This window comes from Muntiacus reevesi, chromosome 8 (genome assembly GCF_963930625.1).
Source record: "Muntiacus reevesi chromosome 8, mMunRee1.1, whole genome shotgun sequence".
Taxonomy (NCBI): Eukaryota; Metazoa; Chordata; class Mammalia; order Artiodactyla; family Cervidae; genus Muntiacus; species Muntiacus reevesi.
The window spans coordinates 42,639,773-42,664,984 of NC_089256.1; the positions used below are offsets into that span (position 1 = coordinate 42,639,773).

At 40.8% G+C, this 25,212-nt stretch overlaps 1 protein-coding gene across 3 annotated transcripts in view; it reads right to left on the minus strand.

Moving 5' to 3' along the window:
* IGSF11 (immunoglobulin superfamily member 11) overlaps nt 1-25,212 on the minus strand; it is a 131,029-nt gene that overhangs the window by 63,216 nt on the left and 42,601 nt on the right. The window contains exon 1 of one of the 3 annotated variants that reach the window (XM_065942575.1): nt 14,956-15,070. The exons of the other annotated variants lie outside the window; for them this stretch is intronic. The gene's annotated coding sequence lies outside the window, so the exon portion shown is untranslated. Of the gene's footprint in view, nt 1-14,955; nt 15,071-25,212 lie in introns of those variants that run through there. 3 annotated transcript variants of the gene reach the window in all.

Genomic DNA, 25,212 nt, shown 5'->3' on the forward strand with positions numbered 1-25,212 from the left:
TATTTGTCAATCCTGAACCTAAGAATCATCTTTTAAAAGCTAAACATAAGCATTTCTAAATGAAGCTGCATTCTAGCACCTGCCACTCAGCCCCTCAGTCGCTTTGCCAAATGTCCAGCCCTCAGGTCCTCCAACGCACACAGCTATTTCCAACCTTCAAGGCAACAACCCCTTCTTCCATCCTTTACTCTGATTCCTATTAGCTTTTCAAGTGTCAACTGAGACATCATTTCCTTAAAGAGTCCTTCTCAGAAAGGCCGCCTTTCCTGTACATTGTTTCTCATGGTACCAAGTGCTTTTCCTTAACACCATCTACTGAAACATGTTAAATAAGTGCATAAGCAAGCAAGTGAATAAACGTAGTTGTACTCCTTTTCTTTGTAGAGGATTTTCTATTTATTTTATTTAGTTCTTTTTAACTAGTCACTGACAAGCAGTTATCACTGAATGGGGAAAGATTCTTCCCAAAGTTAATTCATCTTCTTCCTTATTCTCACAATAAGGGACAATTTCTAATAACCCTACTGTGACAGGCTATTACCAATGTCATTACTGGGTAGGAAAGTATGTGTTTGTATGTATGCGTGCATGCACATATGTGTTTGTGCACACACACATCACACCATTCTTTTGTTTGCTGTCCAGTTGCTAAGTCATGTCCAACTCTTTTGCGACCCCATGGACTATAATACCCAGACTGCTCTATCCTTCACTATCTCCTGCAGTTTGGTCAAATTCACATTCATTGAGTTGGTGATGCTATCATTTTTTTAAAGTTGCCTAATTAAAAAAACTCAGATAAGACTCCAAAAGCAGAGTATTACAAAACTCAAATTCTAAGGGGTCATTTGAAATTTTAAAAAATATTAAATGTACTACCTCCTTTTACATGTGAAAAAGGATACATGTTTTATAGGTCCTCCCTATTTGCACTCATCTCACACGCTAGTAAAGTAATGCTCAAAATTCTCCAAGCCGGGCTTCAGCAATACATGAACCGTGAACTTCCAGATGTTCAAGCTGGTTTTAGAAAAGGCACAGGAACAAGAAATCAAATTACAAACATCTGCTGGATCATAGAAAAAGCAAGAAAGTTCCAGAAAAACATCTACTTCTGCTTTATTGACTATATCAAATCCTTTGACTGTGTGGATCACAATAAACTGTGGAAAATTCTGAAAGAGATGGGCATACCAGACCACTTGACCTGCCTCTTGAGAAACCTGTATGCAGGTCAGGAAGCAACAGTTAGAACTGGACATGGAACAACAGACTGGTTCCAAACTGGGAAAGCAGTACATCAAGGCTGTATATTTTCACCCTGCTTATTTAACTTATATGCAGAGTACATCATGAGAAACGCTAAGCTGGAGGAAGCACAAGCTGGAATCAAGATTTCTGGGAGAAATATCAATAATCTCAGATATGCAGATGACACCACCCTTATGGCAGAAAGTGAAGAAGAACTAAACAGCCTCTTGATGAAAGTGAAAGAGGAGAGTGAAAAAGGTGGCTTAAAGTTTAACATTTAGAAAACTAAGATCTTGGCATCTGGTCCCTTCACTTTGTGGCAAATAGATGAGGAAACAGTGGCTGACTGTATTTTTCTGGGCTCCAAAATCACTGCAGATGGTGACTGTAGCCATGAAATTAAAAGACGCTTACTCTTATGACCAAGCTTGACAGCATATTAAAAAGCAGAAACATTACTTTGTCAACAAAGTCTAGTCAAGGCTATGGTTTTTCCAGTAGTCATGTATGGATGTGAGAGTTGGACTATAAAGAAAGATGAGCACAGAAGAATTGATGCTTTTGAACTGTGGTGTTGGAGAAGACTCTTGAGAGTCCCTTAGACTGCAAGGAGATCCAATCAGTCCATCCTAAAGGAGATTAGGCCTGGGTGTTCATTGGAAGGACTGATGTTGAAGCTGAAAGGCCAATATTTTGGCCACCTGATGTGAAGAGCTGACTCATTTAAAAAGACCCTGATGTTGGGAAAGATTGAAGGCAGGATGAGAAGGGGACAACAGAGGATGAGATGGTTGGATGGCATCACTGATTCAATGGACATGAGTTTGGGTAAACTCCAGGAGTTGGTGATGGACAGGGAGACCTGGCGTGCTGCGGTTCATGGGGTCACAAAGAGTCGGACACGACTGAGTGACTGAACTGAACTGAATGAAAGAAGGACAACTGACCAACTTCTACAAAATGGTTCTGAGTTCTCCTGTGACCTGGGGAAAACAGATGCACAGCCAGTGAGAGTGAGAGGGGGATCATGTCCTGCATGCCTGAAGCCTCTCAGCTTTCAGCTCCTTCCTTCCTTTCTCACGTCTTGCCTGCCCTGGGACTCCAGGGAATTATTACAGCCAGAGAGGTAATATGGGAAAGGAAGAGCTAACCTCTCCAAAACCTAATGGAAGATGATCCTCCAACAAAGAGGCTCTAAACATTGAATAAAAAAGGAATACAGAACAGGACAGGAAAGCAGCAGAGCTTCTTTCAAACAAATAAAACATAGAACTGGAATCCATGATAAAATTATTCTTTTGAGGTTGTATCTACAAGGGATGCTAATTAATGTCAGGTAATTTTTAATAGTGCTAAGTTGCTTCAGTCGTGTCCGACTCTTTGAAACCCCTCGGACTGCAGCCTGCCAGGCTCCTCTGTCCATGGGCTTCTCCAGGCAAGAATACTGGAGTGGTTGCCATTTCCTTCTCCAGGGGATCTTCCCAACCCAGGGATCAAACCTGGGTCTCTTTTATCTCCTGCATTAGCAGGTGGGTTCTTTACCACTAACGCCACCTGGGAAGCCCTAATTTTTCATAATTAAAAAAAATTAAATAAGGTATTTCAATAACTCTGAGAAAGTAATAACTAAAGAGGTTAAACCTATAGGTGGCCATATTCCAAAAGTCTTTGTACCAAAGTATTACTGCATTAAAACTCTCAAAGTACTTATTTCAGCTACCTATTTTTAGGTGACACTTGAAAAAAGAAGACCATCAAGCTTTCTAAAAATATAGCAAATCAGTTTTGTTTACTCGTCAGAGACATGCACAGTGCATCCACCCACTGTTGCTTCTTTAACTACGAGAGTGGCAGAGATGTAGAAATACACAGAGTAAAACAGATAAAATTCATCTCACATACAAAATGTGTACGATGCAGAAGCAATGGCTTCTACCCTGCTAATTAATGAGTAATTTTCCATCAACTATTCTATGCCCATCATGTGCACAGAGTATTATATTCAAGAGAATGCAAGAAAAATATGGTGGCATACAACCGATATTCCCAAGAAGTATATCTTCTAGTTTGATAAATAAAAATTAATGACTGCAAAACAAAAATCAAGACACAAGTAGCACTATGTAACTAAGTGCTAGGCAGTACTGTAATTGTTTTTTAAACTAGGGTTGTGACTTTGAAATTTAAAAAAAAAAAAAAAAAAAAAACCTTTGAGAAAAGTAGTGCAATCTGGGCTGAACCTTGAAAATGGATAGGATTTAGACTGGCGTAAGAGAGGAGAGGCACCACCCTTGTCTGAATATAAAGAGGAAAAATATAAGCAAATACAGATCAGCTGGGTGGGAAGCTAAATTCTCTGGCAGATATGAGACTAATCAAGAGATAGGCCTGCAAAAATGAGAGGGTCGATTTGGAAAACAGTGGGAAACGATAGGGTGGAAATGGACTATGAAGAACCTGGAAATCCGAGCCACATATTACAAACAGCCAGGTGGAGTCCTCCGTGGAAAGGGCAAGATTAGGAAGGTGGCCCTGGAAAAGAGCTAGAGTAACAGGTAGACATACTGCCAAGCAGCACTTCAAGCATGCAAGACCCTGGAGCCTATTTCTGTACCACTGAACTGAACGACTGTCTGGGGGCCACCATTCCACTGAATGGTCCAACTAAATTTCAGTTAATTCAGGGTAATTGCAACTGATTTCTGGTTTCTTCTTTCTCAGAGGTTACATCTACATTCTGAAAGTATTACAAAACACTAGATTTGGGGGATCTGGAGACAGGATGGGTGAAGAGCATCACTTGCCTTGATCCCTGCAAACACCTGAGGCTCTTCCAACAGGTCTACCCAGATCGTGCCCTCATCGTCCTCATCCCTCCCACAAGCCTTCTGCAAGTCTGGCTCTCTCCTGGGCACATGCACACCCCTCCCTGCACACAGGCGTCTCCCTGTTGCCTCCTAAGTTATCCCGGCCATGGACACTAGCAGAGCTGTCTCAGGTCCCCCTCCCTTGCTGGGCACATGGGAGCTCTATGCCACCACACCAAGCTCTACTTTTCTGAGGACTGGAAGAGCAGATCTGGCATCTTCCTCACCAATTCCCTTTATGCCTCGAGCTTGATTTCTAAAACTGAAAAGTTAAGAACTTGAATCTTATATTGTATGGACTATGCTGTGTTTAACCTTTTCATTAAAAACAATAAGAGAGATCGCCAAATGAAAAGAGGGCAAGCATAAGAGAAAGAGCAGGGAGGAGGCGGGCACTGGCCAATACTGTAAACATCATCACATCAAACCAAGTGGGAGGGAAAGAGGACCTATGCCAGGGGATCTTTGGGAATGTAGAGGACATAAGCAAGGTGAGAAACATCAGAAGGAAAAACTGATGGGAAAGTTTGACAGAAATAGAGGATACTGAGAAAGAAAGAAAATCAACCCATGGTTTTTCTAGCCTTTGAGATTAGGAAAATAATGGCATTATCAAAACAGATGCCAGTTTAGAGTGAAAGGGTTCTGACTCTGGTTTTGAATCACATTCACATAGGTTTTTGTGGTTCAAGGTGACAGTTTAAATGCCAGCAGAAAGGGATTTGATACTTAAAATCTAGTACTAGAATACTATATTATTAGTAGTAGTAGTACCATTAAGTTGTTTCTCAGCAATACATTCATTACTATGGTTTTCAAAACTACTATCAGATTTCAAATAGATACACAAGTTTTATGAAAGAGCACAACTGATCTTTTAAAAAAAATTTTTAAATCTTTAAACCCTAAAATCTGCCTTTCCATCTCACTTCTCTATTAAACAGTTTCTTCTTTTGCAGGTATTGGCACATAGGTTATTTATTTTGGTGGCGGGGTGGAAAGGTACCTGAAAAAGAAACCAAGAATAATGCTGTGCTGCCTCCACACACACGCAGCTGGGCAGCTGAAGCAGAACAGGCAAACACAGGCTGACACAACGGAGCCTGGCCCAGCTCTGCACACCCCACCAGAGCCTGGAGGAGCATCCTGGCAAGCCTTGGCACTGAAAGATGTACTGACAGCTACCTCAGAGGACAACCTGAAGAAACAGAAGCAGAGTCAATTACAGTGTTGGAGAGCAAAAAGCACTGAATAACTGAAGTACGTAACAGGCACCCTGGGCATTGATACAGACGGGGCCTACAGTAGAGAGCGACTTGCACGTTGTAAATTACTAGGTCAGCTCCAGTCAGATTAGCGAACTTTGGGGAGTGAAAATCCGGCAACAGAAAATAAATACCTAAGGGAAAAAGTTTAATGTGTGCACATGGAAAACAGAACATCAAAAACTGAGGACTATGCCAGGCCATGTGGTTTGATCTTGACTCTGAAATACAGTTCCTCATTTTAGTAACACTGAATATCCTAAAGAGAAGTGATAGGAAGAAAAGGGGAGCATAGGAGGTTGAAAGCAGAATCAGTTGATAAAGGAAACACACGCTTTCCCCGCTCACCATTTTAAGCCCTTCTTTGCACCTGAATATTTCAGTGTGTAAATAAAGAATGAAGAATGGTATTTTCAGGAAGACGTATTCCCAAACTCATACTTAAATCTATTCAATCAAAAAGCATTTAATCAAAAATACCTAAAACTCAAATTATTATTGCTGTACATTGAAGACAAATATTAGAACAAAGTGACTTTCTACCTTTAAGGAGCAAGTCCGTGAGAACAGAAAGGGAAAATTCATTGTTTTCTCTGCTTTGGAGCCTCTTCTCACTAAATTTTGGTCCACAGACTTCAGTTGGGAGGAGTGGTGGTTATTCCTGTCCTTTCCAGTCCCAAGTGGACAGGACTAAACAACCAATTATTCCTGTAGGGTCCAGAAACCAGGATCTGAATGCCCAACTCCTCCTAGTCCTAAAAATCCATGAAAAAGTACAATCTCTTCAAATTATATATATTTTTAATGTAATGTTTAAATGTATTAAAATAGAAAATATTAATCTATATGTATGCTCATTACTTCCTTGCCGTTCTCTCCTTTCTCTGTTGCTCCGTGCACACACCACCTCCTAACATAGCATATATTATCTTTTTTTTTTTTTTTTTTTTTTTTTTACTGTTTATTGTCTGTCTCTCTTTGCCAAAATGGAGGTTCTGTGAGGACAAGGATCTTCACATTTTTCACATCAGAGAATACTTGCTTAATAAGCAGTTGTTGAATGGATGCATTTGCACAGATGTGCAATTCCTGTGGCATGCTAAGTCACTTCAGTTGAGTCCAACTCTTTGCAACCATATGAACTGTAACCCGCCAAGCTCCTCTGTCCATGGGATTCTCCAAGCAAGACTACTACAGTTGGTTGCCATGTCCTCCTCCAAGGGATCTTCCTGACCCAGGGATCAAACCCACGTCTCTTACGTCTCCTGCATTGGCAGGTGGGTTCTTTACCACTATCACTCTTAATTTGCCATTTTGAAGCAATAAAAGCTATGTGCTGGAAACATAAAGTATGGTTATAGCGCTGAACAGCTGTGTCCTGGTCACTCTGGGCAGATGCCATGACTGTAAAACCTATAGCTTAATGCTTTGGAGGTATAATTCAAGGATAAATGAAACAGTTTCAGAAATGCAGATCAGGGTCTCACTGGCATAGCTAAAATACAGACGTTGGTAACTCTGCAGAAGTAAAATATGGACACCTTTATTACAGAGTTAACACCTTTTTAAAGGAGAGTTGGGATAAGGCATAGATTACAGTGTAAATGAAGAAAAGGTTGGAGTCAGTTACTTCCAGGTGATAGTAGGATCCAGATAAAGATGCAAGATACTGAGAAAGACAATCCTGCTCTCCCTGGCCGCTTCGACTTGGAACGTGGTGCCAATCCCCTCTGTGTGTGTGTGTGTGTGTGTGTGTGTTTTAATACCTCCTTTTCTTTCTGCTCCTGCTGCTCACTCCCAGTCTCTCACTCCCAGTGTTTTGCCCCTCTGCTGCTCTCTCACCCCAGCATAAGCCCCACGCAGCAGGAGCAGAACTTGTCATATGTGCAGAGCCAGCAGGCCTCCCCTGCCCACCAGCATGTGCCAAGCTCAGCAGTGGCCTGGCACTCATAAATAAGCTCTGATCTGAATAGAGCGGAGCACGGACAGCCCCTAGAATTAACTGTTCCATGCATGCAGCCCCGGGCACCCACCCAGAAGCTAAACACACTCAGTGCATCCAGGATAAGTCCCCTTAAAACTAGAGAAAATGGTCGTCTCTGTCAACTGTCTGAGCATAGTGGAATTCAGTGCCACCAGGGCTCTGACAGAAGGTTAAACGAATAAACGAAATAAAGACCCAATTCATTTCTTTCAGCTGACTCATCTGTCTGAGTCCCCAGAGACCTGGTGCCACAACCACTTGAAATTCAGAACAAGAAGGGCCAATCTCAATCTCTAAAGTTCTTCCACTTCCTTTAAAGGTGCATGGTTCAATCACCACCAACTTTTCAGCCTCCATTACATTATGAACAACTATTCTGAGCACTGTACAGACTATTAAATAAAAACATAAAAGACAATAGTGGTAGAAAATATTGAGGATATTTAAGTACTGAGGTGGACCACGGATTAGGACTTGGAGAAACAAGGAGGGTTTCAGAAAGAAAAACAGCTCATGTGGAGAATCAGCAACAGACATGAACATGAAACATTCCTAAGACAAGGAAGACACTAAACTAGCTTCAAATAGTAGGATTCATGCAGAAGATCTATGGATGATAACATGGGTCAGTCTCCTTTCAAGAGACATGAACGCTAGGATTCATATCCTTGAGTACCAGGATAAGAAGCATGGCATTTTGGACAATGCAGAAAGCATGTCAATAAAAAGAGAGACAGAAATGATGTTTCATAAAAATGTATTTGGTGGCCACAGGTAGACTGAGTGGTAGTAGATAATGGTTTAACAAAGATCAGTTGGAAAATAACGCAACAGTTTAGTTGTTGGTAATGAGAATCACCACTAATGTATTAGTAGCTGCAATGAAGATGAAAGAGCGAGGAGGGAAACGGAGCAGCGAGGAAGAACTCAGTCCCGTCCAGGACATGGAAACGCACACTAATTCTAGCTGCGCATGTTGAGGGGCGTGCAGTCCTGCTCAAGGGGTCCCACAATTCTTTAACACATCTTGTTACAGCACCTAATCCAAGTGCTCTTATTCAGCACACAAACCACATTCATGTGTCTGACTCCCCCAAAGAGACTTCAGCGCTTCTCTAACACGTCTCCTTTCAATTCTCCTCCTATTCTCCATTCCTTTCTTTGAACAAGCAGTTCAGTTTGGGGGAGAGGCTTCTACCACAATCAGCACTCCACAGAGCTCATCTCCTCTCCACTCTTCTACAATCTTTCTTCTCTATTATCTTCTGAGTTAATCTCATTAAAAAACATATTTATCAAGATACCTCATCACCATAGTGATAAGAAAGCAACACTACAGAGAAGAGAAAAAATTGCCCTTCTTTGAGTAAACATTTCTCAGTTTCCATCAGTTTACAAAAAAGATTAGGCCATTAATCTCCAGTCTCTCAAAATGAGCCTGCAAATAGATCAACCCTCTTTCCAAGACCAATATATAGTACAAGCCTCATCCTAATTGCTCTAATTACAGAAGAACATAATGAGATACAGCAGCAGATGGCTACAGATTAAATTTGACAGAGAAGAAATTCTCATCTCTTTATCTTTTTATTGAAGAAACTTTGTCCTGAAAAAGAAAAATTACTTTGTTCACAACGCCAAATATATATTTTTTAAAGTGCCATTCTACTTTTCTATTTTCATCAGTAGTACCTTTCCTTAAAAAAATTTTTTTACTCATTTCATATAGCTTTCATTATTACATATAGCAGATAAATTTGTACCTCTCACTGAACAAAAGATGTGCTCACAGAAAGTTTGTCCAAAGTTTATATAATAAATCATATATTTCCACAAACTTGTTCTAAAATTTCTAAGATATGTTCTATCAAGTATAAAATCAGGGACTGGGGTTATTTGAGGGTAACAACAAAAAGTCTTCATCTAAAGCACTCTTAGCCCAGCTTCCAAAGAGAAGTAGAAGTCACACTTCCAACTACCATGTTAATACCCTTCAAACTCAATGCCCAAAAGTGAAGTCACTATCTTCTCCTTATAAATAAGTTTATTTTCCCAACTTTTTTCTCTGGCTAATGGTAACAACAAGCTCTAACTTTGGGGCTATCTTTTCAAACTCCTCTTGTGCTGATGTCAGTACTATCAAGTGGTATCTGATAATGTGCTTAAGTCGCTCAGTCGTGTCTTACTCTTTGCAACCCCATGGACTGTAGCCCTGAAGGCTCTTCTGTCCATAGGGATTCTCCAGGCAAGAATACTAGAGTGGGTTGCCATGCCCTCCTCCAGAGATCTTCCTGACCCACGGATCAAATCCAGGCCCCCCACATTTCAGGTGGATTCTTTACCATCTAAGCCACCAGGGAAGCCCATGACTACTGGAGTGGGTAGCCTATCCCTTCTCCAGGGGGTCTTCCTAGCCCAGGAATCGAACAGGGTCTCCTGCATTGCAGGCAGATTCTTTACAAGCTGAGCTAACTCACTGACTAATAAAATTATCAATTACCATTCCAAAACACAACTGTTTGAAGTTTAACAAGATACAAGAACCTTTAAAACAAGTAAATTTCTATTATAGGATATGGAGCAAGAAGACGACAACCAAAGAATTTTATCACCCAGACATAAACTTTCATGTAACCTCTATCAAACAGAAAAATTAATGTCCCTCTCTTAGCCCTGTTTCCTTAATAAAATCCCCTCCTCTCTCCTTAATGCCTTCAATGAAAAGGCCTCTTGACAGTTTCTTTCATTTAGTATTCAACTAGTCAGTAATCATAATAGCCACAATATATTAATCTTCATAGACTACATCATGCCCCATGGTTAGGCAAATTAACCCTGAATTCTTGGCAGCTTTAAACAAAGTTTACTTCTTGCTCACACAATACTCTCTGTAGATCCAAAAGTCCTCTACTAAACGGTGACTCAGGCATCCAGTCTAGTATCACCTTGTGATACCATCAACTCAACACGCAGGTCTCTGCAACCCATATGGCAAAGTGCTTTGGCTCATAAATGACACCTGTCACCTCCACTTATAATCTACTATGTAGAATAAATAAGCGGCCCCAACCTAACTGCCAGGAAGGTAAGAAAAAGCAGTCTTGGCCTGGCTCTAAAGAGGAAAATAAAACAGGACCAGGTAACCAGGTACCACTGTCTCTGTCACCAAGAGCTACTTATTCTATGCCTAATTAACTACCATGCATCTTTAATATCCAAAACCACCTCTAGATAGGTAATATTATCATTATGCCATTTTACAAACAAGGAAACTGAGGGCCAAAGAAGTTAGGTAGCTTACCAAAGCTCGTAAGAGGCCTAGCTGGGATTCAAATCCAGGCAATGGACTCCAGAATGCAATACATCACACTGCTTCTCAAATATGCAAGACGGTGTGAGGCACTGCTAAGGATACTCGTCTTCAAGTATGTGTAAGCCCATAAGATGAAAGAGGTATTTAGATATGTTCTATTAAGTCTTGAGAGGACAAAATAAGAGGCAATACTGAGAGAAAAAATTAAATGAAAAGAATATTTTGAGTGCCTATTACTAAGCCAGACATCACTCTAGAGACTGTATGTATCTTTCATCTAAGCATCAAAACACTCCCACGAGGTGGGTATTTTTATTCCAGTTACACGAATGAAAAAAATAGACTCAGAGAGATTAAGTAACTTGACTAGGATATTACATGATTTAAACCCAAATTAAACTGGTTTCTAAGCCTGTGCAATTTTCCACTGCATCTCACTGTTATTCAAAATAGAGATAATACATACAAATCTCAGTCTACATATCAGAAATGTGCAAGAAATGTGATAACTTCATTCTCTACATTTTTTTCAGTAACTAAACTTAATTTTGATCATGAGTCCCCATCTTGCCAAGGGGCAGAAACGTAATCTTTGCAGTTCTGCTGTGAAGTCTTAAGGAGAAGTCCACCTTCCTCTAGATTTCATCAACCCTTCCCAGAGGTCCTCTCAAGTACAAGGCCAGTATCTGGGCTCTCTCAACTCCTGTGAGCTTAGTTGCTCAGTCATGTCCAACTCTTTGTGACCCCCACGGACTGTAGCCCTCCAGGCTTCGCTGTCCATGGGGATCCTCCAGGCTAGAATACTGGAGCGGGTTGCCATGCCCTCCTCCAGAAGGTTCTTTCTCAACTTGTCTACAAAATTCTTTTCTCCTGACTTTTCCAAATGTAGTTTTACAGTCAGACTCAGACACTGTAAATTTCTGAAACTCAACAACCAGACACTTGCCTCTTCTCTGCTGATGTGTCTCTTCCCTCCACTGCTAACCAGGGAAAGTAAAACTGTCAGAGGGCAGCAGGGAATACCAGGAAGAGAAAGTACACTGGTTACTATATCACAATATCACGTGTTATATAAAGAAGGTGCTTTGACAACTGACGCTGAAGATGAAATGAGCCATATGAGACAGTGAACATCCCAGTATAAGAGGTATTTAAGGCAATGTGGTTTGTCATGGAGGTAGAGCAACACAGCACAGAACCTTAAGAGGTATATCTGGAACGCGGGGGCAGCGGAAGCAGCAGTAATTGAACCTAGAGTACTTGTCATCTTAATGGACAGTAGGAGAGAGGGAAAGAAAAATTTAAAACAGGTAAAGCTATAATTTCGAGGAAAGCAGAGCAGCACGGCTGATTTTCTATGCATATTCAAACAGAAGAGGATAGTAACGGGACAGGTTGCCCTCAATCTCAACACCAACAAGAAGAAAACTAAGGAAAATATGTATAGACCACAAACAAATAGAATGAAAATATCCAAGAGTAAGATTTCCTAAGTTTACTGAAGTAGGATGAAGAAAAGAAGAGGGAATGGCAGGAATAAAGTGAGGATGTGGAAGATTCTCCAAGAAAGTAGGAGCTTCGAAAACTTTGTCACTGAGCACTGCCTCTCAGTGACACCTTGCTTCTGACCTAAATCTGCAGAGCCCCCAGGAGACGGCGGCAGGGTGTGCCAAGTGAGAGGACAAAAGGCCACGGCTGCCAGACATCACACTTACCCCTTCTATAGACTAGAGAATGCATCTGGTTGTCCTAATAATTTTCTCTCAACTTTTTTTCTGAGAGCTAATGATAATAATAATAATAATAAATTGCTAATAAGGACTCCCAGAGGTATCAGACGTTATGCGAAGCCACATTAAAATACAGCTTGGAGTTATGCAAAGTATCACATTAAAATTTAAGACTCTTCAAAGTTCAATCTTACTTAATTTTGAAGCAGTATTTCAAATGAAAAGGCACTATGGGGATTGGGCAAGAAAAGGGAGATAACGGGATCCTATCTCTACAAACAAGAGAACTGAGGTAGGAAGAGAGGGGTATCTACCAGACATTTTTACTGACGGCTTCATTTGTGATATATTCAATATTACAAATGCCTGTCCCTCTGTCACAGTACAAAGGAACCATTTTACTTGCATGCTACATCATCATTATTGATCAAGATGAAAAGCTACATCTCTGGCTCTGACCTGCCTTAAGCCCTAGACCCACATATTGAACTGTTTCCTAATTCTCCCTTCCCTTGGGTCACATTTTACAAGCAGCACCAATTCAATCTGTCCAGAACTGAATTTAACTTCTTTTTCCAAAATCTGACCTTCCTCCTTTATTCTCCATTCCTGTGCAACTGAAGCAAGAACCTAGACGATTCCCCTAGGTTCATTTTCACCTTTTAAGATGAAGAAATCACAGATTCCACCTCCTCTATTGGTGTCCTCCTTTTCATCCCTCCTGCCACATGCTCTCTCAGTTCAGACTCTCATTGTCTCTCCTCTGAACTCCTGCACCAGCCTCTTAGCATCTGCCCCACCTTCTCCACATTGTATCTCTCACCAGTAGATTCTATGCTCTTGAACTGGAGGGATACTTCTAACATGCAAATCTGAAACCATAATGGAAAAAATATTTTAAAAAAGGCTGTCTATGTGTATATAATTAAGTCACTTTATTATATAGCAGAGATTGGTACAACATTGTAAATTAACTATGCTTCAAGTACAAAAAAATAAAATGCAGATTTGGGCATGCCACACCCCAGAACAGGGCCTTGGGATGACGAGCCCTTTCTCCATAAGATACAAATCAAGTTTCACAGCATGACAGAAAGGCCTTCTGTGGGTCTGCCATCAACAGCTTCCTCTCCCAGCACTGGCCACATCGTCACAATGAAGTAAGCCTGAATAACTTGATGCACGCTCCGTGCTACTTTGCACTTTTTTGTCTTTCTGGTGTATTCCCCGTGTAGTCCCCTCTGCCTGGAACCTCCTTCCCCTTGTCAACAAGCCACAGTTCAAATACTTTTTTTTTTTTTTTGGCCACGCTACAAGGCACATGAAACTTCCCCACCAGGGATCAAACGAATGTCCAGGGCAGTCTGAACCAACCACCAGACCATGGAGGAAGTCTGGGATCGACATAAACACACTACTGTCTATAAAGTAGATAACTAATAAGAACCTGCTGTATACAGAGGACTCTACTCAATATTCTGCAATGGCCTATATGGGAAAAGAATTTTTTTAAAAAGAGTGGTTATATGTATAACTGATTTACTTTGCCGACACCTGAAGCTAACACAACACTGTAAATCAACTATATTCCAATAAAAACTTTTAAAAGAACATTCCCTCAGGAACCCTGCCTGACCTTTGGCCACCGCTTCTGCCCTTCTCGCCGCAGGAACGAGCGCCCTCCCTCCACACCCCCGCAGCACACCCTCTGCAAACGCCTGCCTGTTTCTCTGTATTACCCGATAAGACCGCCAGCAGCTCGAGGAAGCCGTCTTCTCCTCCACTCACAGTGCCTGGTGCCTAAGAAATACTCACTACATTTTTTTCATTAAGTGCCTCAATTTCTACTTGATGCTATTTGTAACATCTTCTCCTAGTTTTCAGCATAAATATACATGAGGGATTTATATGTTCAATTTCACGGGAAATGACAAGGAACCTTTATTAGATTTCCACAGATCAGCCGGACACCACAACAAGTACACACCTTCACGTGATGCTTAATGTTTAATTTGCCACATAAGTGAGTAGTGACAGTATCTTGTTTTTACAAAGAAGGAAACTGCAGCTCAGAAAATAAATTCTCCCAAAGCAACACAGAAATTAATTGGAAAGAAAAGGCCATATAAGGATGAAAAAAAGGGAAATTTTCAAAGTTCTCCTCCAGACTCACAATTGTCTCTTTTCTCCACATTTCTCATCAGAATAGGTGACTCAGGGCAATGGGGTTCTTCTAAGACCACAGCTATTACTTAGAGCACTGTGTTAAGGAAACTTAAGGCTACTGGTTCTACAAACTTGAGCTTAATTAGTGTTGTCATTCCACTAGATTCCATCTATTAAATTTCTAACCTTGTGAACCATTTTGCAAACACGTGGATCAAGAAAATGTGTGTAGAGGCTCAGTTTTAATCTATTACCACCATCGCAATATAACTCAAAGTACAAATCTTCCTCATGGTACCTGAACACTTTGGTGTATGACAGCTCTTACTGAGAGGCACAGGGTTCGGTTCTGCAGACAGGACGCGCAATGGATACCTACCTAGAGAAGCTAATGAGCACGAGGGTTAGTCCATGAGCTCACCAAACAGGACGAGGGGTCCTCTCCTCCAGGACAGGGGTTAGGACAGGCTGCTGCACATGCCACACTGGCGCACTCTGTGGGCTCGGGACATTCTGCGGAACGTCGTGGGGACTGAGGACTATGGGCTCAGTGTTCAGGTCGTGGCTGCAAATCCTGCCAGGCAATGTGGTGGCAGAGACACATGCTTAGCCTACTCAGTGGAGGTAATCCAGCCCCAGTAAAGACTGCATCAGCTGCTCAACAATGTTTGGAGTTCACCACCCAGAGAACTAAAAGAGCTACAATTCAGGGACACCAGGCAGAGAGCCCGACAACAGCAGCCTTGAAAAAGATGAGCAAGGAAAAATGTAGCAGCCACTCTCTGGGCATGTGACTTGAGATTCTTGGCAGGCTGTCATGCAGGGCTTGGCAGGCTGTGGGCAGAGAACTCACATCTTTCTCTCAGTTTCCAGAGACCAAGACAGACCAGACAGTGGACTACCAACTCAAAACCCTTCATCAAGCTAATAATCACTGAAACCCTCCAGAGGAGAACAGTCAAAGAATAACCACAGCTCTCACCTGCTGTACACAGTCATGTGACTGATCAGCATCACTCCAGTTGCATTTCATGATATCCACAACGTGGAACAGTTCTGCAATATATTAACTGGATATCAAATATGCAACCAATGCAAGGTTCCTTCCCTGGTAGGTACAGTGCTAAACAAAGCTCTGTAGCAAAAACAAAGGACAGAGTGCAGCTTAACTAGTCAACCAACATTAATGGGCATGAACTGAGACACTGGGCCAAGAATAGGTAACACAAAGATGAATAAGATGTCTTTGAAGAAACTACAGTGCGCTAGGGGAGGGAAAAAAGCAAAGAGAATACCAATATAATATGGTAAATGCTGCCACAGTACATATATGACAGTCACCAGCCAGAGCTAAATGACAAAAATCGAAGCAGGCAAACATCAATTCCCACAGGAACCAAAGGGAAGCGTTAAAGGACAAACCCTACAAATAATCTAGTCTGGATTTTCAAACGAGGACACAAGTTATAAAGGGAGTATGACCTGCCCAGAGTCATACGATCCACTAGAAGTGAGGCCTGGGCTGGAACTCAGGTTTCCAGGGCTTTCCACCACAGTAGAACCCTGTTTCAAAATCACAGATATGCAGCAAGCTCTCAGCTCCTGAAGCTGGGTAACCACAACTTTCAAAAAAAAGGCAGATCCTGAAGACAAACAGACTAATGAACTGTGAACCAGGTGTGAGGGCTGGAGGTCCCCAAGGATCATCCCAGAAGACCTGGCATGTGCATGTGATATGTCAGCAAAACCAGAAAAATTAGAAGCATTCCATTTGTAACTGGCAGCAAACATTCTCCTCAAAGCAACTATTTGCTAAAAGTTTGCTTCAGTGGTGTTACTAGTTCTCTACTCCTCCTCTACAGCAGAGAACTATTTTATCACTTGTGCTAAGAATGTGGAGATGTCCTGCGTGCATGCAGAGACAACTGAAATTAGGCAGAGTGCAATATGACTGCATGTACTGCAAACTGAGTCAGCAAGCCCTCTCCCCAACAGAACTTCACTATGGCATCACCAAGTTCCAAGTACTACCTGTATGAATGAACACAAAGCTCTACCCACGTGACTTTGCAAACTGAAGCGCAAGCCAGTTGTGACCAAAAGGTAATGAAACCACTGCTACACTTAATTCACTCAACATTCACTGATTGTGTCGTGTACTATTTTACGACCTAGTTTGGGGTTGGCGGGAGGTTGGGAGGTGGAGGAAAGGACCAGGGGACAAAGGAGGGAAAGTCAGACAAAGAAAACACAAGACAAACAAGATGTAGCCCCAGACTAGTCAGGGAAGCAAACACACCTGCAGAGAACTGCAAAACTGATAAGTTATAAAACAGTGCTGCTCAAAATGCAACTTAGTTAAGTTCAAAAACTGAGCATAAACATTTAGAAACTTAGTAATTTTAGTTCTGTTGAATCTAATAATTTTGAAATGAGGTTTTCTAGTCTCAGTCTTCTTTATACCTCACTTTTCTATTTCATTTTTATTACATTTTACGGAAGTATTGGTACACAGAGCAATAAAGTGATATATCAGAAGTGCTATATACAATACGATACTGTGTGAGCACAGATGAAGACAGATGGCCTGTTCAGAGAGGCTCCTGAGAGGAGATAACCTTTGAGTACAAAGGATATGCCAGACACAGTGGGACATGAAAGGAATCGGGGGGTCATAAAAGTAGGCAGTATGTTTACCACACAGACTCTGAGACAAAGCAGTAAACAGTAAAAGTGCAGAAAGTTAAGCCACGAAGATTTAAAGAGTGACTTTATAGGTTAGACTTTACCCAAAACACATGGGAACCACAGGGCATTTTTCTAACCAGGAGAAGAGCTTGCATTTTCATTAAAGTCATTCTTTCAGAAGTGCAGTAGGTAGATTTGAAGGGAGAGAGGACAGGGAGGGATAGAGGCCAGTTATGAACATACTAGAAAATAATCTAGGTGGGAAGTGAAGAAAACGCGCATCACGTCAAGGAAAACCACCAAGACAGAATGACTTAGAGAAACATTTAATTTTTTATTTTTTTAAGTAGCAGACGATAAGTCATTTTTATTCAGCAGAATACACCTAGAATGTGTTGACCTGTTGGAATCAGAACTATTTTCAAGGAAAAAAATCACTTATATCACAGATCATACTCAAATAAGTAAATCATTATCAACTATTACACATAAATTTAGATTAGAATTAAAGTAGGTAAATCAAAGAATTCAGAGCCACATCCTATTTCTTGGGGGGAAGAGTTGTTTTTAATGTGAAAGGGTATAGTGTGTACGTGTGTGTCTGTCTGTCTGTCTGTCTGTGGTGATAGGTGGGGAGGAATTAGTAGAAATGTAATATCGTGTACGTCTGTGTAAAATGACACTGGATCTAAGATAAACATTCAAGAATACAAGAAGAAAACATAAAACTACCTCTAAGAGCATTAATTGCCATTTTGTTATTAAAAAAAAGAACAGATTCTCAATCAGTCTTATCATCTCCATGACACTACTGGGAATCAATGGAAAACAAAGAGGTCTACAAAAATTATCTACAAGGTCTGGAAAAGGTCAAGAATGCAACTGCTTAATACCAACAGTGTATGGAGGTAAGCAGAGGAGAAGCTCTGCCAAGCCTTCATCTGTTTGTGGGCTATCAAGAGAGAGAACGCAGACAATCTAAACCTTATGAAGGTAAGTGTTTCCTGAAATGTGCCTGGGGCAAGACAGTCCCTCAAATGAAAACTATTGAACCAGCCAGCTCCTCTGGAAGCACCCAGTCTTCAGGGCAAGAGCAGCCCTCCCAAACTCACTGTAAACTCCACAGAGATCCAGAGCCAGGCTTCCTCTTAGAATAGAGGTCACAGGCTTATTCAGTGAGTCCGTGAAACTCAGTGACTGCTGAGAGAAAGCAACAGGAGTGGAGAATGCAGAGCAAGTATATACCAAGACAACCCATCAGTTCAGTTCAGTCACACAGTTCTGTCCGATTCTTTGCAACCCCATGAATCGCAGCATTGAGTCGGTGATACCATCCAGCCATCTCATCCTCTGTTGTCCCCTTCTCCTCCTGCCCCCAATCCTTCCCAGCATCAGGGTCTTTTCCAATGAGTCAACTCTTCGCATGAGGTGGCCAAAGTACTGGAGTTTCAGCTTCAGCATCAGTCCTTCCAATGAACACCCAGGACTTATCTCCTTCAGGACGGACTGATTGGATCTTCTTGCAGTCCAAAGGACTCTCAAGAGTCTTCTCCAACACCACAGTTCAAAAGCATGAATTTTTCGGCACTCAGCTTTCTTCACAGTCCAACTCTCACATCCACATGACCACTGGAAAAACCATAGCCTTGACCAGACAGACCTTTGTTGGCAAAGTAATGTGTCTGCTTTTTAATACGCTATCTAGGTTGGTCACAACTTCCCTTTCAAGGAGTAAGCATCTTTTAATTTCATGGCTGCAATCACCATCTGCAGTGGTTTTGGAGCCCAGAAAAATAAAGTCTGACACTATTTCCACTGTCTCCCCATCTATTTGCCATGAGGTGATGGGACCAGATGCCATGATCTTAGTTTTCTGAATGTTTAGTTTTAAGTCAACTTTTTCACTTTCCTCTTTCACTTTCATCAAGAGGCTTTTTAGTTCCTCTTCACTTCCTGCCATAAGGGTGGTATCATCTGCATATCTGAGGTTATTGATATTTCTCCCGGCAATCTTAATTCCAGCTTGTGCTTCATCTAGCCCAGCATTTCTCATGATGTACTCTGCATATAAGTTAAATAAGCAGGGTGACAATATACAGCCTTGACGTACTCCTTTCCATGTTTAGAACCAGTCTGTTGTTCCATGTCCAGTTCTAACTGTTGTTTCCTGACCTGCATACAGGTTTCTCAAGAGGCAGGTCAAGTGGTCTGGTATTCACCTCTCTTTCAGAATTTTCCACAGTTTATTGTGATCCACACAGTCAAAGGCTTTGCCATAGTCAATAAAGCAGTAATAGATGTTTTTCTGGAACTCTCTTGCTTTTTCGATGGTCCAGAGGATGTTGCCAATTTGATCTCTGGTTCCTATACCTTTTCTAAAACCAGCTTGAACATTTGGAAGTTCTCAGTTCACGTATTGCTGAAGCCTGGCTTGGAGAATTTTGACCATTACTTGACTAGTATGTGAGATGAGTGCAATTGTGCGGTAGTTTGAGCATTCTTTGGCATTGCCTTCGTTAGGGATTGGAATGAAAACTGACCCTTTCCAGTCCTGTGGCCACTGCTGAGTTTTCCAAATTTGCTGGCATATTGAGTGCAGCATTTTCACAGCATCATCTTTCAGGATTTTAAATAGCACAACTGGAATTCCATCACATCCACTAGCTTTGTTCATAGTGATGCTTTCTAAGGCCCACTTGACTTCACATTCCAGGATGTCTGGCTCTAGGTGAGTGATCACACCATTGTGATTATGTGGGTCATGAAGGTCTTTTTTGTACAATTCTTCTGTGCATTCTTGCCACCTCTTCTTAATATCTTCTGCTTCTGTTAGGTCCATATCATTTCTGTCCTTTATTGAGCCCATTTTTGCATGACATGTTCCCTTGGTATCTCCAATTTTCTGCTAATTATTAGAGAAATGCAAATCAAAACTACAATGAGATACCACCTCACAACAGTCAAAATGGCCATCATCAAAAAGTCTACAAACAATAAATGCTGGAGAGGGTGTGGAGAAAAGGGAACCCTCCTACACTGTTGGTGAGAATGTAAATTGGTACAGTCACTATGGAGTAGCATATGGAGGTTTCTTTAAAAACTAAACACAGAGCTACCACATGATCCAGCAATCCCATTCTTGGGCATGGATCCAGAGAAAAACATGGTTCAAAAGGACACAGGCACCCCAATGTTTACTGGAGTGCTGTTGACAATAGCCAAGACATGGAAGCAACCTAAATGTCCATAACAGATGAATGGATAAAGGAGATGTGGTACATATATACAATGGAATATTACTCGGCCATTAAAGAGAATGAAATAATGCTACTTGGAGCAACAAAGATAGACCTGGAAATTATCATACCAAGTGAATAAGTCAGACAGATATCATTTAATATCACTTTAAAAATGATGCAAATGAACTTATTAACAAAACAGAAATATACAGACTTAGGGAATGAATTTGTGATTACTAGACAGAAAGGTATAGGTTGGGCATTTGGGGTTGACATGTACACACAGGATCTACTGTATAGCACAGGGAATTCTGCTCAATATTCTGTAATAATTTAAATGGGAAAAGAATTCAAAATACATGTGCATGTATAACTGAATCACTTTGCTGTGATACAGTAAATATAACATTGCTAATCAACTATGCTCCAATATAAAATAAAATTTTTAAAATATATATTTTGAAAAAATAAGCCTGTTGTAAGACGCAGTCAAAACAATTCAAATATTATTCTATGATGGGTATTCTACCATGGATACGTATACCCCCATTTGGTCATAACCAACACACAGGGAACAGCACTTATCCAAACACTGCGGTTGTGAAGCAGTCCCAATATCCATGATATGGTGATCTGATTGTGTTCTCTCAGGCTCTCATAGTAAGTGCCTGCTACGTTTCAGGGCACATTATTTTTCCAAAGTATATAATAGGCTTAGTTTTATAACAACTGCAACTACCTTCTAGTCATGGGCTAGAACAAAAAAAAACTCCTTTTCTATCTGAACATCTCTATCTACATGTGAAATTCCACAATTAATCCGCAAATTTAACCTAATTATTCAACAAGTATACAATATTAAATATAAAAAAGTTTAGTTTACCTAGAGAGTAATAAGCTCTGAATCTAAGATCAACAGGCATTTCATTTTATTTTGTAGAAATATAATATTGTCTATGTGTAAAATGACACTGAGTCCAAGACAAATATTCAAGTATACAAAAAGAAAACACGAAACTCCCTCTCAGAGCATCAGCTGTCATTCTCTTATTAGAAAAAGAACAGATTCTCAATCAGTGCCTATCATCTCCATGACACTATTGGGAATCAATGGAAAACAAAAAGACCTAATTATCCACAAGCTCTGGAAAAGATCGAGAGCAGAACTGCCTAATACCAACAGGGTATGGAGGTAAGCAGAGGAGAAGCTCTCCATTCAAAGTCCCCAGGATCCTCGGCAAGGCCCGTACAATGCACCAGCACAGAAAGTGATGAATAAGCTTCATTGAGAATAGTGGCCACGTCACGGCTGGCTGAACATTCAGTCCACAAACAGAAGGCTTCTTGTATTTGCTCGAATCAACCATAGGAAAGTTTTAGCAAAAAAGACTGTGATATTCAAATGGAAATCAGTACTTTCCAGCAAGAATGGACAATTAGCAATTCCTTAAACTGGCACTAAAAGGAAGAACAGGGAATTGCACCAGAATCATCACAAACATATTCCAAAATGTGAAATAAACAATAAAGACTATGAAGGTTACTCACATTTTGAATAATTTTACATAGCAGACATGAATCTGGTGTTATGGGTCTCCCAGTTGTTAACTTACACTGGTAGACTTCACCCAAATACTCCCCTTTTGTAAATATCTTATTACATACATACAAGTGTAAACCACAGTCCAAGATTCCAGCACACAGTTAATTTAGATAGTATTCCTTAAACATTTAGTGAAAGATTGCGAGGCCTGTTTATACAACATTTGGATCTACATTTTAAAAGCTTTTATTCACCAGATTAAAAGATTCTAGCAAATACCTCTTCCAGAAAGCAAGACAAATAGTTACCATCCTCACCCTACCTCCAAGCACTCATGCAATTTTGGTCTACCTGATTTATGGACCCAGCATTGTGAAACTGGGGCTATAAAAAGTCACAGGCTGTCAGATAAACTACAAAGATTCCATAGCCACTTTGGGAGTGAAGAAAAAAGTTCAATGGAAAAAGAGAAGTTTAAGAAATTGAACCAGAGTTTAGCAATGATTTCTTCGATATGTACCAAAAGCACAAGCAAAAAAGCGAAGAACTGATAAATTAAACTTGATCAAAATTTAAAATGCTTGTGCTTCACACCACCAAGAAAGCGAAAAGGCAATCAACAGAGTGAGAGAAGATATTTATAAATCACATGTCTGATAAGGAACTTGCATCCAACATCTACAAAGAAATCTTAAAATTTAATAATAAAAAGACAAAAAATAATTAAAAGAACTGACGAAGGGTTTGAATAAAACATTTCTTCAAAAAAAACATACAAATGGCCAATGAGCACATGAAAATATGCCTAGTGTTATTAGGAAAATGCAAAACCACAATAAGATACCACTTCAAACCTACTAGAATAGCTACAATGCACGGAGCTCAGCTCAGTGCTCCGTGACGATCCTGGAGGGTTGGGATGGTGGGGTGGGAGGGAAGTTCAAGAGGGAGAGGATATATGTATACTTAGGACTAATTTATGTTGCTGTATGGCAGAAACCAACACAACATTGTAAAACAATTCTCTAATTTTAAAAAATGTCATGTTCCTGAAAAAAAGATAGCAACAAGTAATGGTGAAGAGGTGGAGAAACTGACACACTGCTGGGGAGAATGTAAAATGGTGCGACCACGTTGGAACAGCCACTCTGGAAAATAGTTTAGCAGTTAAACAGAGGGTTGCCTCAAGATCCAGACATTTTACTGGATATATATCCAAGAAAAATGAAAACATATGTCCACATAAAACCTGTACGTCAATGTTCATAAGCAGTATTTATAAAAGCCAAAAAATGGAAACAATCCAAACGTCCACAAACTGATGAATGGATATACAGAAGTTTGTATATCCACACATGTAATATTATTCAGCACTAAACAAATGGAATGAAGTACTGATACATGATAAATATGAACGAACCTCAAAAACACTATGCTAAGGGAAACAAGGCATTCATAAAAGACCACATATTGTAGGATTCTACTGATATGAAATGTTCAGACAGGTAACTCTATAGAGACAGAAAATAGGCTAGAGGCTGCCCAGTACGAGGAAGGGGTGTGAGAGAGGGGAGAATGACTGCTAATGGATATAAGTTTTCTTTCTGGCAGGCTAAAAACATTCTAAAATTACACTATGGTGATGGATACACAAATCTGTATACTGAAAAGCACTGTCTAAATGGGTAAATGGTGGAATGTGAAGTCAAGTGGGCCTTAGAAAACATCACTATGAACAAAGCTGATGGAGGTGATGGAATTCCAGTTGAGCTATTTCAAATCCTGAAAGATGATGCTGGGAAAGTGCTGCACTCAATATGTCAGCAAATTTGGAAAACTCAGCAGTGGCCACAGGACTGGAAAGGGTCAATTTTCATTCCAATCCCAAAGAAAGGCAATGCCAAAGAACGCCCAAACTACCATACAATTGCACTCATCTCACACGCTAGTAAAGTAGTGCTCAAAATTCTCCAAGCCAGGCTTCAGCAATACATGAACCATGAACTTAACAGATATTCAAGCTGGTTTTAGAAAAGGCATAGGAACCAGAGATCAAATTGGCAACATCCTCTGGATCATCGAAAAAGCAAGAGTTCCAGAAAAACATCTATTTCTGCTTTATTGACTATGCCAAAGTCTTTGACTGTGTGGATCACAACAAACTGTGGAAAATTCTGAAAGAGAGGTGAATACCAGACCACCTGACCTGCCTCTTGAGAAACCTGTATGTATGTCAGGAAACAACAGCTAGAACTGGACATGGAACAACAGACTGGTTCCAAATAGGGAAAGGAGTACATCAACGCTGTATATTGTCACCCTGCTTATATAACTTATATGCAGAGTACATCATGAGAAATGCTGGGCTAGATGAAGCACAAGCTGGAATTAAGATTGCCGGGAGAAATATCAATAACCTCAGATAAACAGATGACATCACCCTTATGGCAGAAAGTGAAGAAGAACTAAAGAACCTCTTGATGAAAGTGAAAGAGGAGAGTGGAAAAAGTTGGCTTAAAGAGCAACATTCAGAAAACTAAGATCCAGTTCCTGGATCAGAAACTGGCATCCACTCCCATCACTTCATGGCAAATGGGGAAACAGTGGAAGCAGTGGCTGGCTTTATTTTTCTGGGCTCCAAAATCACTGCAGATGGTGATTGTAGCCATGAAATCAAAAGACGCTTATTCCTTGGAAGGAAAGTTATGACCAACCTAGACAGCATATTAAAAACCAGAGACATTATTTGGTCAACAAAGGTCCATCTAGTCAAGGCTACGGTGTTTCCAGTGGTCATGTATGGATATGAGCGTTGGACTGTAAACAAAGCTGAGCACTGAAGAATTGATGCTTTTGAACTGTGGTGTTGGAGAAGACTCTTGAGAGTCCCTTGGACTGCAAGGAGATCCAACCAGTCCATCCTAAAGGAGATCAGTCCTGGGTGTTCATTGGTAGGACTGATGCTTAAGCTGAAGCTCCAGTACTTTGGCCACCTCATGCAAAGAGTTGACTCATTTGAAAAGACCCAGATGCTGGGAAGGATTGGGGGCAGGAGGAGAAGGGGATGACAGAGGATGAGATGGTTGGATGGCATCACCAACTCAATGAACATGGGTTTGGATGGACTCTGGGAGTTGGTGATGGACAGGGAAGCCTGGCATGCTGC